Source organism: Mauremys mutica, unplaced genomic scaffold, assembly GCF_020497125.1.
Source record: "Mauremys mutica isolate MM-2020 ecotype Southern unplaced genomic scaffold, ASM2049712v1 001362F_np12_obj, whole genome shotgun sequence".
In the NCBI taxonomy this organism is placed as follows: domain Eukaryota; kingdom Metazoa; phylum Chordata; order Testudines; family Geoemydidae; genus Mauremys; species Mauremys mutica.
Genome location: NW_025423174.1, coordinates 466 through 13,194, shown reverse-complemented (window position 1 = coordinate 13,194; position 12,729 = coordinate 466). Strand labels below are relative to the sequence as shown.

The 12,729-nt window shown below is 48.8% G+C and overlaps 3 non-coding genes across 3 annotated transcripts; 1 reads left to right on the top strand and 2 right to left on the bottom strand.

The window, feature by feature from the left end:
• Positions 1-4,993: 4,993 nt before the first annotated feature.
• TRNAK-CUU lies at positions 4,994-5,066 on the bottom strand. Its single transcript has one exon. It is a non-coding gene; the product is annotated as a tRNA-Lys (tRNA).
• Positions 5,067-6,280: 1,214 nt separating this feature from the next.
• Positions 6,281-6,352, bottom strand: TRNAQ-CUG. The gene has a single exon. It is a non-coding gene; the product is annotated as a tRNA-Gln (tRNA).
• Positions 6,353-10,589: 4,237 nt separating this feature from the next.
• LOC123358055 lies at positions 10,590-10,729 on the top strand. The gene has a single exon (XR_006575636.1). It is a non-coding gene; the product is annotated as a U4 spliceosomal RNA (small nuclear RNA).
• The last annotated feature ends 2,000 nt before the right edge of the window (positions 10,730-12,729 follow it).

Here is a 12,729-nt window from a genome sequence, read left to right as displayed (position 1 = left end):
TGTTGACTGGTTGTTGGGGCACCTGCTATTGGCTACTGTCAGAAGACAAGATTCAGAGCTAGATGGGCTTTCGGTCTAGCCCAGTGTGGTTTTCCTTATGGTTTAAATAACACTCACAGGCACTGATAACAGAGTTACTGAAAGTTTGGAAGTTAGGAGCGGGTAGCTCAGTGGTCCAGTCCCCACACAGATGACCCCTGTCTCCCTCTGGGACAGGGGCAGGTCTGAGCTCTCACCCAAATGCTCATTGTGGCTGCCAGAATCTGTGGGCAGCTTGTTTAGTTTACGCCAAAGGTTGAGTCCTGCTTTGTGCACCGTGTGTGAGAATGAAAATCCTAAACCGCCCTTTGAAATAACGAATGGAGCAGGACGTGTTATTGTCCCTGCCCCCAAGCAGACAGACCAATGGAGAAATGCCGTCGAGTCCAAGGTAATACTCCACTGCCATTTTACCTTTTTTGCTGGCTAAACTCCTTCTTATCTGCCCGGCCCAGGCTGTCCTCTGCCTCAGCTGCTGCTCCCGGCCTGCTCTAGAGTCAAACACGCAGGGCCCCCAGGGGAACAGAGGCTGGGACAGGGCAGCAGCCTGGGCTGGGCTGGGAAGATGCTGGAAGTTCTCGTTCCCTGAGAACTGGCCTGGCTCCCTTCTCAACAGCAAACAAATCAATTCCACGTCCCCTCCCCAGAAAAACCAGCCTGGAGCCAAGGGCAGCAGGGGACCATTCCCTCCAGTTCCCACCAAGGCAGAGAGAACCCAGGGTGTTTCTAGCAGAGCTTATGGAACTGACGTGGGGAAACCAGCCTTTAATAACAGGCAGTTCCAGTTGAAGCTAAGTGTTTTTAACAATTTCTAAAACATTAAAAAACCCTTCAATCGTAGTGTCATCATCCATAAAATTGCTTCAGCCTTATAGGTTCCCAAGTGCACAACTAAACATCTCTTCAAATCCAAGGGAGTGGAGATCACTCAATGTTCAGAGTCATCCCACATAGAAGAACCATGTCGTGGAACATACTGGCCCCATCATGTGGCCATTGTCTTTCCCTCCTCTCTGTTAAAAGTTTTGGTATTTTGCACAGAAACTTTCTTCCCTCCGGAGAGACCTGGGAACCAGGGCTACCAGCCAGACAAATACCTTTAAGAGGAGGCGTAACCTGTCAAAAAATGATCTCCCTCCTTCAGTTCAGTGAGAGCCTGAAATGCTACTTATCCCAGCAGAGCTGGAGGATTGAAAGCAGCTACATCAAACTCCTGTGTAGCTCGCAAGAATGAACACAAATGCTCCCTTGTATCTGAAGAGATGTTTAGTTTTACCCTTTGTTAACTATAAGACTAAAGGGAAAGGCAGTGGTGGTGCCAGATATTAAGAGTGAAACACGAAACAATCATCATCATAGTTATGACTATAGTGACTGCAAAATCTTTCTATATTCTCCTTATTATCATCAGTGTATTATTTTCTCTGCTGTCTAGACATTGACTAGACCTTGACCAAGAAATTTGGATCTTGATAAAATAATCAACTATCCCTTGTTAAGGTAATGGACTTGACACCCACTCGGGTGTCTCCACGCAGGTTCAAGTACTAACAACAGTGGCTGCCTTTTAGCCATAGCTTTTAATCAGGGCAATACATTGAAACAAACTCCTGTTAAATCATTTCTCAGCCAGAGTCCATTGCCCACATTCCTTAGGGCACTGGGCCACCATGTGGACGTTTCATTTCCTGCCTCAATTTCACACAGAGACACAATTTTATTTGCACAGATCCATGAACAGCAAAACCTCCCTGTGTCTCTTGTCTGAGCCAGGGCATTTGATTCCAGTGAACCCTTCTCTCCTGCAATGGCAATGGTCAGACAGAGGGGACGTGGCCACCTGCATCCCTGCCAGGGAGATATTGGCTCAGCTCTTTCTTTCTGCTGCTGTTGTTTGTCCATGAAACATCAGGGATGGAATGCAAGGCTGAATTCATGCATCAACCCCCTGAAAAATTTCAGTGCCCCAGAGAAATCCTGACCCCTGCTATTGGAATGATATGGTGGAGATTCGAATAGGAAAGGGACTGTCTGAATTGTCAGTGTGGGGAATGAACAACAATCTATAGCAACGACGTTAGCCACAAACACACTAATCATGCTCCAGCTGGAAGGGAAATGGGCAGGAACTCTTGCTGTTCAGCCATGGACACACTTACACTAATGCTCAGCCATGAGTGTGCTGGGGGAGCTGGTCTGAGCAATTTGAAGTGACAATTCTGTGAGAACAGAAAGATTGTATAGTGCAGCAGCTGTACATCAAGTAGTTCTGGCTGAGTGGAGTAGACAGTTGCTACAGTGAGGGGAGTGGTTTTCCATCCCTGTAATAGCTATGTTGACAGAACAATCTTTCCTTTCGTTTAGCACTATCTAACCAAGGCTTAGGTCAGTTTAATTATACTGGTTCTGGGGGTTTTCACACCCTGATAGACGTACTTGTTAGAGGGTTTATCCCATCACCCTCCCATTCCATGGTCCTTCTCACATGACCAGAGAGCAGCAATGCACAAAGCTCAAAGGTGCAAACAATTCAATGTTTATTGGGGTAAACTTCCAGCAAGCAATGATTCCAATTTCCTTCCTCAGTGTCCCCCTTCCCAGCTCTGACACCACAAAGCCTTGCCTGTGTCCCTGTTCCCCTTCGCTGTTCCTATTCCCCCCCTTAGCAAAACATCATTCCAATTCCCCTACCCCCATTCCCCCCCTTACTTCCTGACTGACTGCAGACTATATAGTAAAACTGGAGTTCTGCTTAGCTAGACCTTAACCAATCATTTTACTGAAATGTAACTAACCAATCCTAACATATTGTAACATGATTATCTAACCAATTATACCCCACCACCTTAATTGGTTTACACCCAACAATTTAATTATACAGCAGACAGAAAGAATCACAGAACCAGACAGAGATTATACAGACAAGCAATAGGAAAGTGGGGACTACAGTGATAGAACAACAAAGAAATGGGGATTTCACACCCCAGCTATTGATCAGTGAGTTGTTCCCAGACAGGATGCTATCCTGGTAGAGGTTGTGGGTGCTGGTTGCTTAACTTTCTGGCCCACGGGAATACGAGAAGCGATAGTGTCTAACACCTGCTTTTTTTCGGACAACAGTCATGTCCAAGTTTTCCATGGACATTTCCCTTCCAGCACCTCAGGGCCCATCCAACAATACAAGAAACTGAAATGCACAGAAAGTTTCTCACCATAGGATTCACTGACCAGGCCGGGGGGAAAGTTTTGCTAGAACACTTGGTTATAATATCCCTCCCTGACCTTAAATGGAAAGCAAGGGGATAACTCTCAGAGCACATAACCACAGCTTATGAGTGTCACATTCTACACTGTCCATGTACCCTTCTCCCCCCCTCCACCAGCCAAGCCTGCCCCCCTCAAGCCAGGCCAAGACTCTTCTGGGTAAGGAGCTTGGAATTTACCCAGCTAGGGGCTCTAGATGCATCACTTTTGAAGATGTTTGAATTCCCTCCAACTTCTCTTATACAAATGCTGAATAGTTGGTGGTGTAATGTTACAGGAGAGGTTGAAATTAGGCTATTTCATCAGATAGAAGACAGTGATTGTGTCAGGAGTGGGATGTGAATGGAGCCTAGAGCAACAAATGACAGTGTTAGAGGGCTTATTCCTTCACTCTCTCACTTCCCTGGTCCTTCTCGCATGAACAGAGAGCAACAATACCCGAAGTTCAAAGGCACAAACAATTTGATGTTTATTGGGGCGAACGTCCAGCAAGCATGATTCCAGTTTCCTTCCTTAGTGTCCCCTTCCCAGCTCTGACACCACAGAGCCTTGTCTGTGTCACTGTTTCTGTTCCAATCCCCTGTTCCCATTTCCCCCTGTAGCAAAACATGATCCCAATTCCCCCATCCCCAGTCCCTGTTCCCATTTCCCCCCCACCTTCCTGATTGACTGCAGACTATATAGTAAAACCTGAGTTTTGCTTAGCTATTCCTTAACCAATCATTTTACTGAAATTTAACTAACCAATCCTAACATACTGTAACATGATTATCTAACCAATAATATTCCACCACCTTCATTGGTTTACACCCAACAAAATTAATTATACAGCAGACAGAAACAATCACAGAACCAGACAGAGACCATGCAAATAAACATACAAAACAATACAGAAGGGAGGATTTCACAACTACATCTATACAGACATAGGGTTTTCCAGCTGCGTCTATTGATAAGTGAGTTCTTGCCAGACAGGATGCTACCAAACTAAGTTTCCCTTTCTCTGGAGGTGATGGAATATCAGGACAGGATTGTATTCCTAACAGCCCAATAGCACCTTAGTTCAATGTGACTAGTTGGGAATGTGAGGATGTGACCATACATTTCCCACCTTATGGCTGCCTTTGCTGCTTAGCCGAAGAACCAGGCCTCAGACTGTCACAGTAAGAGAAGGCCATTACACAGACAGACAGTGATTTTTTATTCTTTCTTTTATACCTTTATAACTAGCTAAGTGATAAAAATACACCTAAATTCTTAAAGTACAGGCCTTTGCAGACTGGCCTGAATCTCTGTATCCTAACAGTCCTCGAGGTCAGGCAGCCTCTGGGTAAGGGGGTGGGGACTCAGATCCTCCCGATGGCCAATTCCACCAGGGTCGTGTATAAACCAGGCAAGTTTGCCCCAATAGCCAGACCAGATGCCCCCTTTACACTTGTACTCTGTCCTCATTGCTTCTCTCTCTCCCTTTCCCCCATCTCTGCTGCTCCCCCTCTGGGCTTTCTCAGCACCTGGCCCCACAGCACTTTCTGGGGGCCAGAGACTGTGATTTCTGCACCTGCTGATGTGGCCTCTCTCCTGATTGCCAAGGAAAGGAACCTTTCCAGGAAATGGCCACAGCTTCTGGGAATCCCTGTGTGGCTGTGAACAGAGTTTGGCTCCTGGCACACAAGGCAACTTAAAAGCTGAGAGCCCAGACAGGGGCTTGAACCCTGGACCCTCAGATTAAGAGCCTGATGCTCTACCAACTGAGCTATCTGGGCTTGTTGAGAATGTTTTCACCGTTCACCACAAAAGTGAGCAGGCAGGCAAAAGAGAGGCAAAAAAAGTCCCAGGAACCCCTCCTCTTTTTCTGCACAGCCACTGCCTATCAGCAGGATTCCTCCTCTTCCTCAGGGAGACTAAATCTCTGTACCTAGACAGCCGGTCCATCCGCTGCACCCCAATCCCCCATGCCTGAGCCTCCCTGCCAAAACCCTGCACCTGGCCCCATAGAATTAAGTCTCACGTCTCACTGGGAACTCGACTTCTTGTGCCCAGAGAGTCTCAGCCCCGCTCAGTAGATGATCCAAGAAACACAGTGTCCGGCTTTTCCAAAGAAGAGCGTAGACCCCCTCATCATGTGGCCTAAAGGATAAGGCATCTCCCTGTGGATCGGATGATTCAGGATTTGAGTCCCCTCGTGGTTGTGCTCACTTTGTGCTGCAAGTCCTGCTCCCTTCAGGGCTGGAACCTCTTCTTGGCTGCTCAGGCCAATGCTCTGGCTTCAGCTAGAGCCCCGGGAAGGAGTTGGGGGTTGGGCGTCACAAAGGCTGGGGCATGAGCCCCAGGTGCTTCCAGTCTCGCGTTTGCCCTTCCTGACTTGCCAAAGAAAATGGACGGCTGCCAAAGTCAGCACCTGGAGTGGGAATGGTCAGAGGCCCCACCAGGGGGCTGGCCCTGCTTTCCTACCCTCTTCTGATGTTGGCCACAGAGTATCAGCAGCCGCCCTGCACGCTGGTCTTCAGTGGGGGTTCAGCATGGCAGGGAGCAGCCTGGCCAGGTGTCTTTGTTGCTGTCTGCTGGCCATGCATAGGCATGGTCCTGCCCTCCTCTTGCCCCCCCCCTTCCATTGCTCTGTGGCTTTTAAACCTTCCCTTGGAGCTGTCAGCACCAGCTGCTTCTGCTCTAGGTGTCCAGAGGAGGAGAGGTGCTGGGCTCCGCCTCCCTCCTGCCTAGCCCTGACTCTGGCACTGCTTCCTTCAAGCGCCAGGTGGGCAAGAGGGAAAGCACAGTTTCAAGCCCCAACCTTGTGGGAATCAGGTGAAGCAGTGAGAATCCCAACCCTCAGGTGTCAGTAACCAGTTTTAGAGCCCTAACCCACTGCAGCCGTCCCACCCACAGTCACCCAACAGGATGGGAAAGACTTGTTCTTGCTCAGGTGGAGACAGAGAAGTTGAGCACTGGGAGCTCCAGGGCTTTATCACAAGCCAATACAAGGTCCCACTGAGATTTGAACTCAGATTGCAGGATTCAGAGTCCTGAGTGCTGCCCGTTACACCATGGGACCAGCTCATGCTGCCTTCTCTGCACATCAGTGACCCTCACGGGGCTGGCTTGTATAAGGGGGCTCTTGGCCCTTTACTAAAACTTAGTGGGGTTTTTGGTTGGCTAGTTCCCAGCACCAATAGAGGGGGGAAGGGCCAATGGGAAATCAGGCCCCTGAGACTGACAGTCCCCTGGGCAATGGGGAGAGGCCAAAGCTCCAAGTTAGCCGCACTGACAGGCCAGGCAGTGTAATGAGGGAGTCACCAGGCCAGGGGGTCCCATCCTCCGTGGGAGCTGGAACTGCCTGGGCCCGAGTGGGGCAGAGCTAAGGAGAGAGCAGGAGCCCGAGAAGAGCCGGGGAGCAGAGCTGTGCAGGTGTAGTGCCAGAAACTGCTCCCTGTAGGACTTTGCTAACTTGGAGCTTTGGCCTCTCCCCATTGCCCCTGGGGACTGTCAGTCTCAGGGTCCTGATTTCCCATTGGCCCTTCCCCCTTCTATTGGTGCTGGGAACTAGCCAACCAAGTCCCCCGCCCCACACACACACTGTTTTAGTAAAGGGCCAAGAGCCCCCTTACATGAGCCAGCCCTGTGAGGGTCACCGATTTGCAGAGAAGGCAGCATGAGCTGGTCCCATGGTGTAACGGGCAGCACTAAGGGCTCTGAATCCTGCAATCTGAGTTCAAATCTCAGTAAGACCTTGTGTTTGTTTGTGGTAAAGCTGTAGAACTCCCAGTGCTCAACTTCCCTGTCCACAGCTGTGCAAGAGCCAGTCTGTCCCCTTCTGCTGGGTGACTCACACCTCCTGGAGCCAGGTCTCTGGCTGGGGGGGCCACAATGGGTTGGGGCTCTTGAACTTGCTACCCTGATGGTTGGGTTTCTTGCTGCTTCACCTAATGCCCACGAGTTTGGCCCTGGTGCTTCCTGCCACACTTTTCCTGGGGCCCACATGGGGCTTGAAGAAAGGAGGGTCAGGGCTGGGATTGATAGTCAGGGCTTGGCAGGAGGGAAGAAGATTCCCAGGCTGGAGCCCCACACACCTTCCCTCCTCCTCTGGGCACCTAGAGCAGAGGCAGCACAGCTCTGTCTGCTGGACACCTCGGCAGAGTAGGTGAGTTCATGTAAATACAGTCTGGTCCCACAGCCTCCCCCAACCCTGGCTCATCACTAGCTGTCAGAGGAGAGCTCATCCACACCTTGCTTCCAAATCATCATTTGAAATTCTGAGGTTGGCCAACATTGCCGAAGCCAATGCACCGACATTGTCAGCAAACACAACAGCTGGGTGAGGAAACCAGGCTTTGTCCAGACTTTCCAACCCTATTTTACTTTCTCGGGTACAAGTATTATTCATACATTGGATTTGCTTTTAAAGTGTGTGTTAACGTTGCAATTTCTATTCAGATTTGCAACCAGTGACAACATTGGCACCGCTGCATGTAACTACCTGACCACTGGGGGGGGGGTGTTGGGGAAATTCGGGGGAGGGTGCACAGGCCCCTGGCTGGGGGGCGTATAGGGAACACCCAGTTTCACTGAATTGAGTCTCCTACTGCAGCACCTCAGTAGGTTACATCAGAGAGTAGCTGCGGTGTCTAGGCAGTGGGATGCCTGTGCCTTTAAGAGCCCAGCCCTGGGAAGCCCATGCCGAGAGGTGCTGCCTGTGGGAGGGGAAATAGAAAAGCCCCTCCGCTCCCCCCACCCTGTTTTTGCAAACACTGGAGTCTCAGCCCCCCGGGGTAACTGTCACCCCTCTGCCCCTGCCTGTGCTGGGGTTTGACTCTCTGGCAGCGCCTCCCCCTGGGCTTAACCCGGCTCCTTCCCCCCTCCCTGACTCTGCCCTTCAGCCCCTCTCCTAACTCTGCCTCCAGCTGCTTGACCCCCCGACCAGTCAATTTCCACCCCCTGCTCAGACCCTGGCCACCCCCCTCCTCTGATTTACCCCCCTTTGCCCCTCTTTAATCCCTGTAAAAAGTAGGGGGGGGGCTGGGTCCCATTCTCAGGGGGGGGCGCTGGGTGCCTGGCCCCTGCCTGCCCAATGCTCAAAGCGCCCCCCACGATCTTGCGGATGTTTGCCGAGTGCTGCAGGGTCACCTGCAGGGGGGAGAGAGACGCGGTTAGGAGGTGATGCAGCCAAGGGAGCCTCACCCAACACTGAGATGCAGCCACCTCTGGGGTGGGTTGCACAAGTCAGCAAATGAATTTGGAACAGGAAACGCACTGAAAGGACCAAGGCCGCTGCAGGAGGTGGAGAAAACCAGGAGCCCTGGATCCCAGCCCTCCCCCTCTCTACCCCCTAACCCCCAATCCCCTCCCACATTTGAGGGGAGAACCCAGGAGTCCTGGTCCCCAGCCTTGCCCACCCCCATATTTCGATATGGCTCCATCCAACAGCTGCCCCCCCAATTGCAGGGCAGCGCCATGGGGCACACCGGGGCCTGCCTGTTTGCACAGGACGGGCGACGCCAGTGCCCCAGGGTGGGGAGAGACGATGCTAAGGGAGAAGCAGGCAGCAGACACCCCCACGACAGAGTAAGAAGTGCTAGGGGCGCCGTGCTGCAAGGAGTGAGGGGGGTTGGCAGGGAATGGGAGGATCTCCCCTCACAGCGGGTGCATCTGTCTCCCCCGCAATTCCTCCCCAGCCCTACCCCAGCCCAGGCAAATCCTGGCCCAGCTACCAGGGTTACATTTGGCCTGGATTCCCCAGCTGCTGGGGGAGGGGCATGAGCCTTTACTCCCCCTTCCCCCGACACAGCTGCATGGGCACTGACCAAAGGAGCCTGCAGCACTGCTGCCTAGAGGAAACTGAGGCACCAGCCAGTGACAGACACATCATGGCTCTCCTCATCCTCATCCTCTTTTCCATATACAACCCAGGGTGGGTGGGGGGAAACTCAGGGCATTTGCATAGTTAACCTGTGGAACTCCTTGCCAGAGGATGTTGTGAAGGCCAAGACTATAACAGGGTTCAAAAGAGAACTAGATAAATGAACAGAGGACAGGTCCATCTCGAGCTATTAGCCAGGGTGGGCAGGGATGGTGCCTGTAGCCTCTGTTTGCCAGAAGCTGGGCATGGGCGGCAGGGGATGGATCACTTGATGATTCCCTGCTCTGTTCATTCCCTCTGGGGCCCCTGGCACTGGCCGCTGTCAGAAGACAGGAGGATACTGGGTGAGATGGACTTTGCGGCTGAACCAGTCTGGCCGTTCTTATGTCTCCCTTGGCGCAGCAGTGACACCTCGTGGTCATTCAGGGTAATGCACAGAAGGTGTTTCCCTTGATACAGCAGTGACACCCAGTGGCCAGGTGGCGTAATGCACAGCGTGTGTCTGCCTTCTAGGAGAAGTGACACCCAGGGACCGGTCATGGTAATGCACAGATTGTGTTTCCCATGGAGCAGCAGTGACACCCAGTGACCAGCAGGGGTGGCATCAGACTCTTCTAGTTTGGTGGGGGACTGAGATGGGCTAGACAAAAAAAATTGGGGGGCAGGCTCCATCCTTTATGGGAGCAATACAACCTTTATTAAAATAAAATAGTAAACAGGGTTTACTTTAATAATCTAAATCTGTCCAAATTTTAATACTATGAGCTCAGATCAAGTGAGAGTAGTCTCTTGGTCTATCCAAGGACATGATCAAGTGTCTTGATGTTTTTGGTCTTTTGGCCTCGAGATGAAAACTTTGTCTGAGTCTTTGGAACCTTGAGATAAAAATATTATTTAAATCTAAAGTTCTTAAAGATCCCATCAACAACAAAAAACTAAATGAAAAATTGAAACAAAAAACAATGCTTAATTTAAAACCCAAACATAAAGAAAAACTTTGTTTTTAAAAATAAAAACTAACAAATGCCATAAATTAATAATTTCAACATTTTATCAAAAAGGTGTGCTACAGCAGGATGAGAAAATAACATAAAATAAATAAGCCTGACCACTAAAACCTCCCATAAAGGAATCACATCCTTGAATACTGGCCAAATCTGTGTAAAATATGCAGAACTATGTCAAAACTGGTGTTGCAGGTCAGCCATTCGAATCCAGCAAATGTCAATTAAAAGCTCCATTCCAACTAAAAAAACAAAACAACCCAATAAACCAAAACAGTCACAGCCTGAAACAAACCTACACAGAAGCAAAATTAAACCTGTGCCAACATTAGAACAAACTATGTAAATTTCTAATTCTAACTTCTTGTTTCTCCCAGGAGGAAAGTGTTTTGCATCTCAGTAACCAGGCTGTCACTGCAGCTTTCCTTTCACTAAATAAGAAGTGGCAGTATCATAACCAATGAGGTTAATCCGAGGCATGATTATTGCTAGTTGAAAACTTTTCCCAATGCCCTCAGTTTTCTCTATGAGAAATTGAAATTGTATCTTTGCACTAATATCCCAAATGTGCAAGTCCATCCTCTCAGAGTAGCCCCACACCCTGAGCCCAGGGGAGAATCTCAACTGGTTTGTGCATTTGTAACCCTGGGGCCTGAAGCTGATGAGAGAAAGGGAAGTGAGTGATTGTGGAGGTTTCCGATACCACCTGCTGGGAGCAGAGGGAATTGACTGAACAACGTCCTGGCTAATTTTCACCTTGTTCTCTGCCAGCAGGCTCCACTGGAGAGCTCGGGAGTGACTTGACCATGGCAGCACCCTATGTACATTTTGGAGCCATTGGGGTGAAATGTGAGTACTTTTGGGTTTGGGACCCACATGAGAAGGGATGTGGACAAACTGGAGAAAGTCCAGCAGAGGGCAATAAAAATGATTAGGGGGCTGGGGCACATGACTTAAGAGGACCTACAGGCCATATCCTGTATGTTAAGCTAAGGCAAAGTTAGCATCTCTATAGTGTGACCTTTTACTCAGAAAGGAAAATTTACCTTTATCTTGTTAATTACAGAGAGAAGTACCCACGCCTGTCTAAGACCTTTACCTAGACCAATCGACAATGGAGAATGGCATAAGGGGTTTTTCAGTGTTGTACCCACAGAATTAACATGTACACCACAAGGGAACTTATGTGCATATGTACATGTCATCAACACGCACAAACATACTAGCCTATGAAGTAAGCGTACCCTAACGTTTTGTGGGTAAGGAATGAAATTTGGGCATAGGAGGAAGGATTTCCGGTGCTTGTGCCCTATAAAAGAGGTAACCCACCTCGCTAGAGCACGTCACTCTATCATTCTGATTTACTTCCTCCACTCTATCTCTATCTACTATCAGTAGGCTGTACTTGATCTTAAACTTTAAGTTTCAAAGTAACTCGGCTAAGCTCGGTTTCCCTAAGTTTTTATTCTTTGTTTATTAGGATTTGATTTTAAGTTTAACTTATTCAAGTAAACCCAAAGTAACATTAGCTTTTTCTAAGCACTGCATCTTTCACTCAAGAATTGAGAAACCTGAACTGCAAGGCTGGTTCTGTGTCTCTTACCACCAGGTTATCAAGGAAGGGTGTGAGTATATTAACCAATCCTTTGTTGCATATAATGCCATATGTATCTTTTGAATAGCAGTAATGCATCTGTAACTTTATAACTCAATTAAATTAAATAAAATGTAAGCTAATAAATTAAATTTTCATCATATTTTCAAAATTAATATTATTAGTACACTCTAAATCAGGCTACATGGGACAGAGAGTTGGAGTGCAGGGGGATGAGAGCACTGGCTCTGGGGGTGCAGGCTTTGGGGTGGGGTTGGAATGAGAGGTTCAGGGTGCAGTAGAGGGCTCAACGTTAGGGCAGAGAATTGGGCTGTGAGGGCTCTGGAACAAGGCCAGGAAAAAGAGAATTGAGGCATGCAGGGCCGTCCTTAGGATTTATGGTGCCCTAGGCGAGATTATGAAACTGGTGCCCCTGTGCCTGATCTGCTCTTAGCAACACAAATATAAGCATACAGTATTGGAAAACTTGCCACATTCACGTTATTAAAACCAGTTTAACTTAATGAAGCACAATAGTTTTACTGCTAGGCAAAGGACAAAGGGACCAAAATGAAGTCAGCACAGAATCATCTCATCTAGATTAAGGTAGCACAGAAATGTTACAGAAGTCCTATTGTGCCTTATTTTTTTTTGGAAAGACATTGGCAATAGCAGCACATTCATATGATAAAATACATGATAAATCACTGCCTCTAAAGTTCCATCAAAAACTGACATTTTCACAGCTCTAGCATGATCTGCTGTACAGATTCTTCACAAGGAAGTGTCCCTGGCCTTTTTAACTCATATTAACTATGTAATTACTTTATGAAAGTTGGAGAAAACATTGTGAAAACGTAAAACACTGGCTGCCCAACTTCTGGGCTGGCAAAAGCTATACTGACTCACAGGATAAAAAAAAAAGCAGGAGAATCTTAGTACAACATATGGTCAGTCTATACCAGGGTCGGCAACTT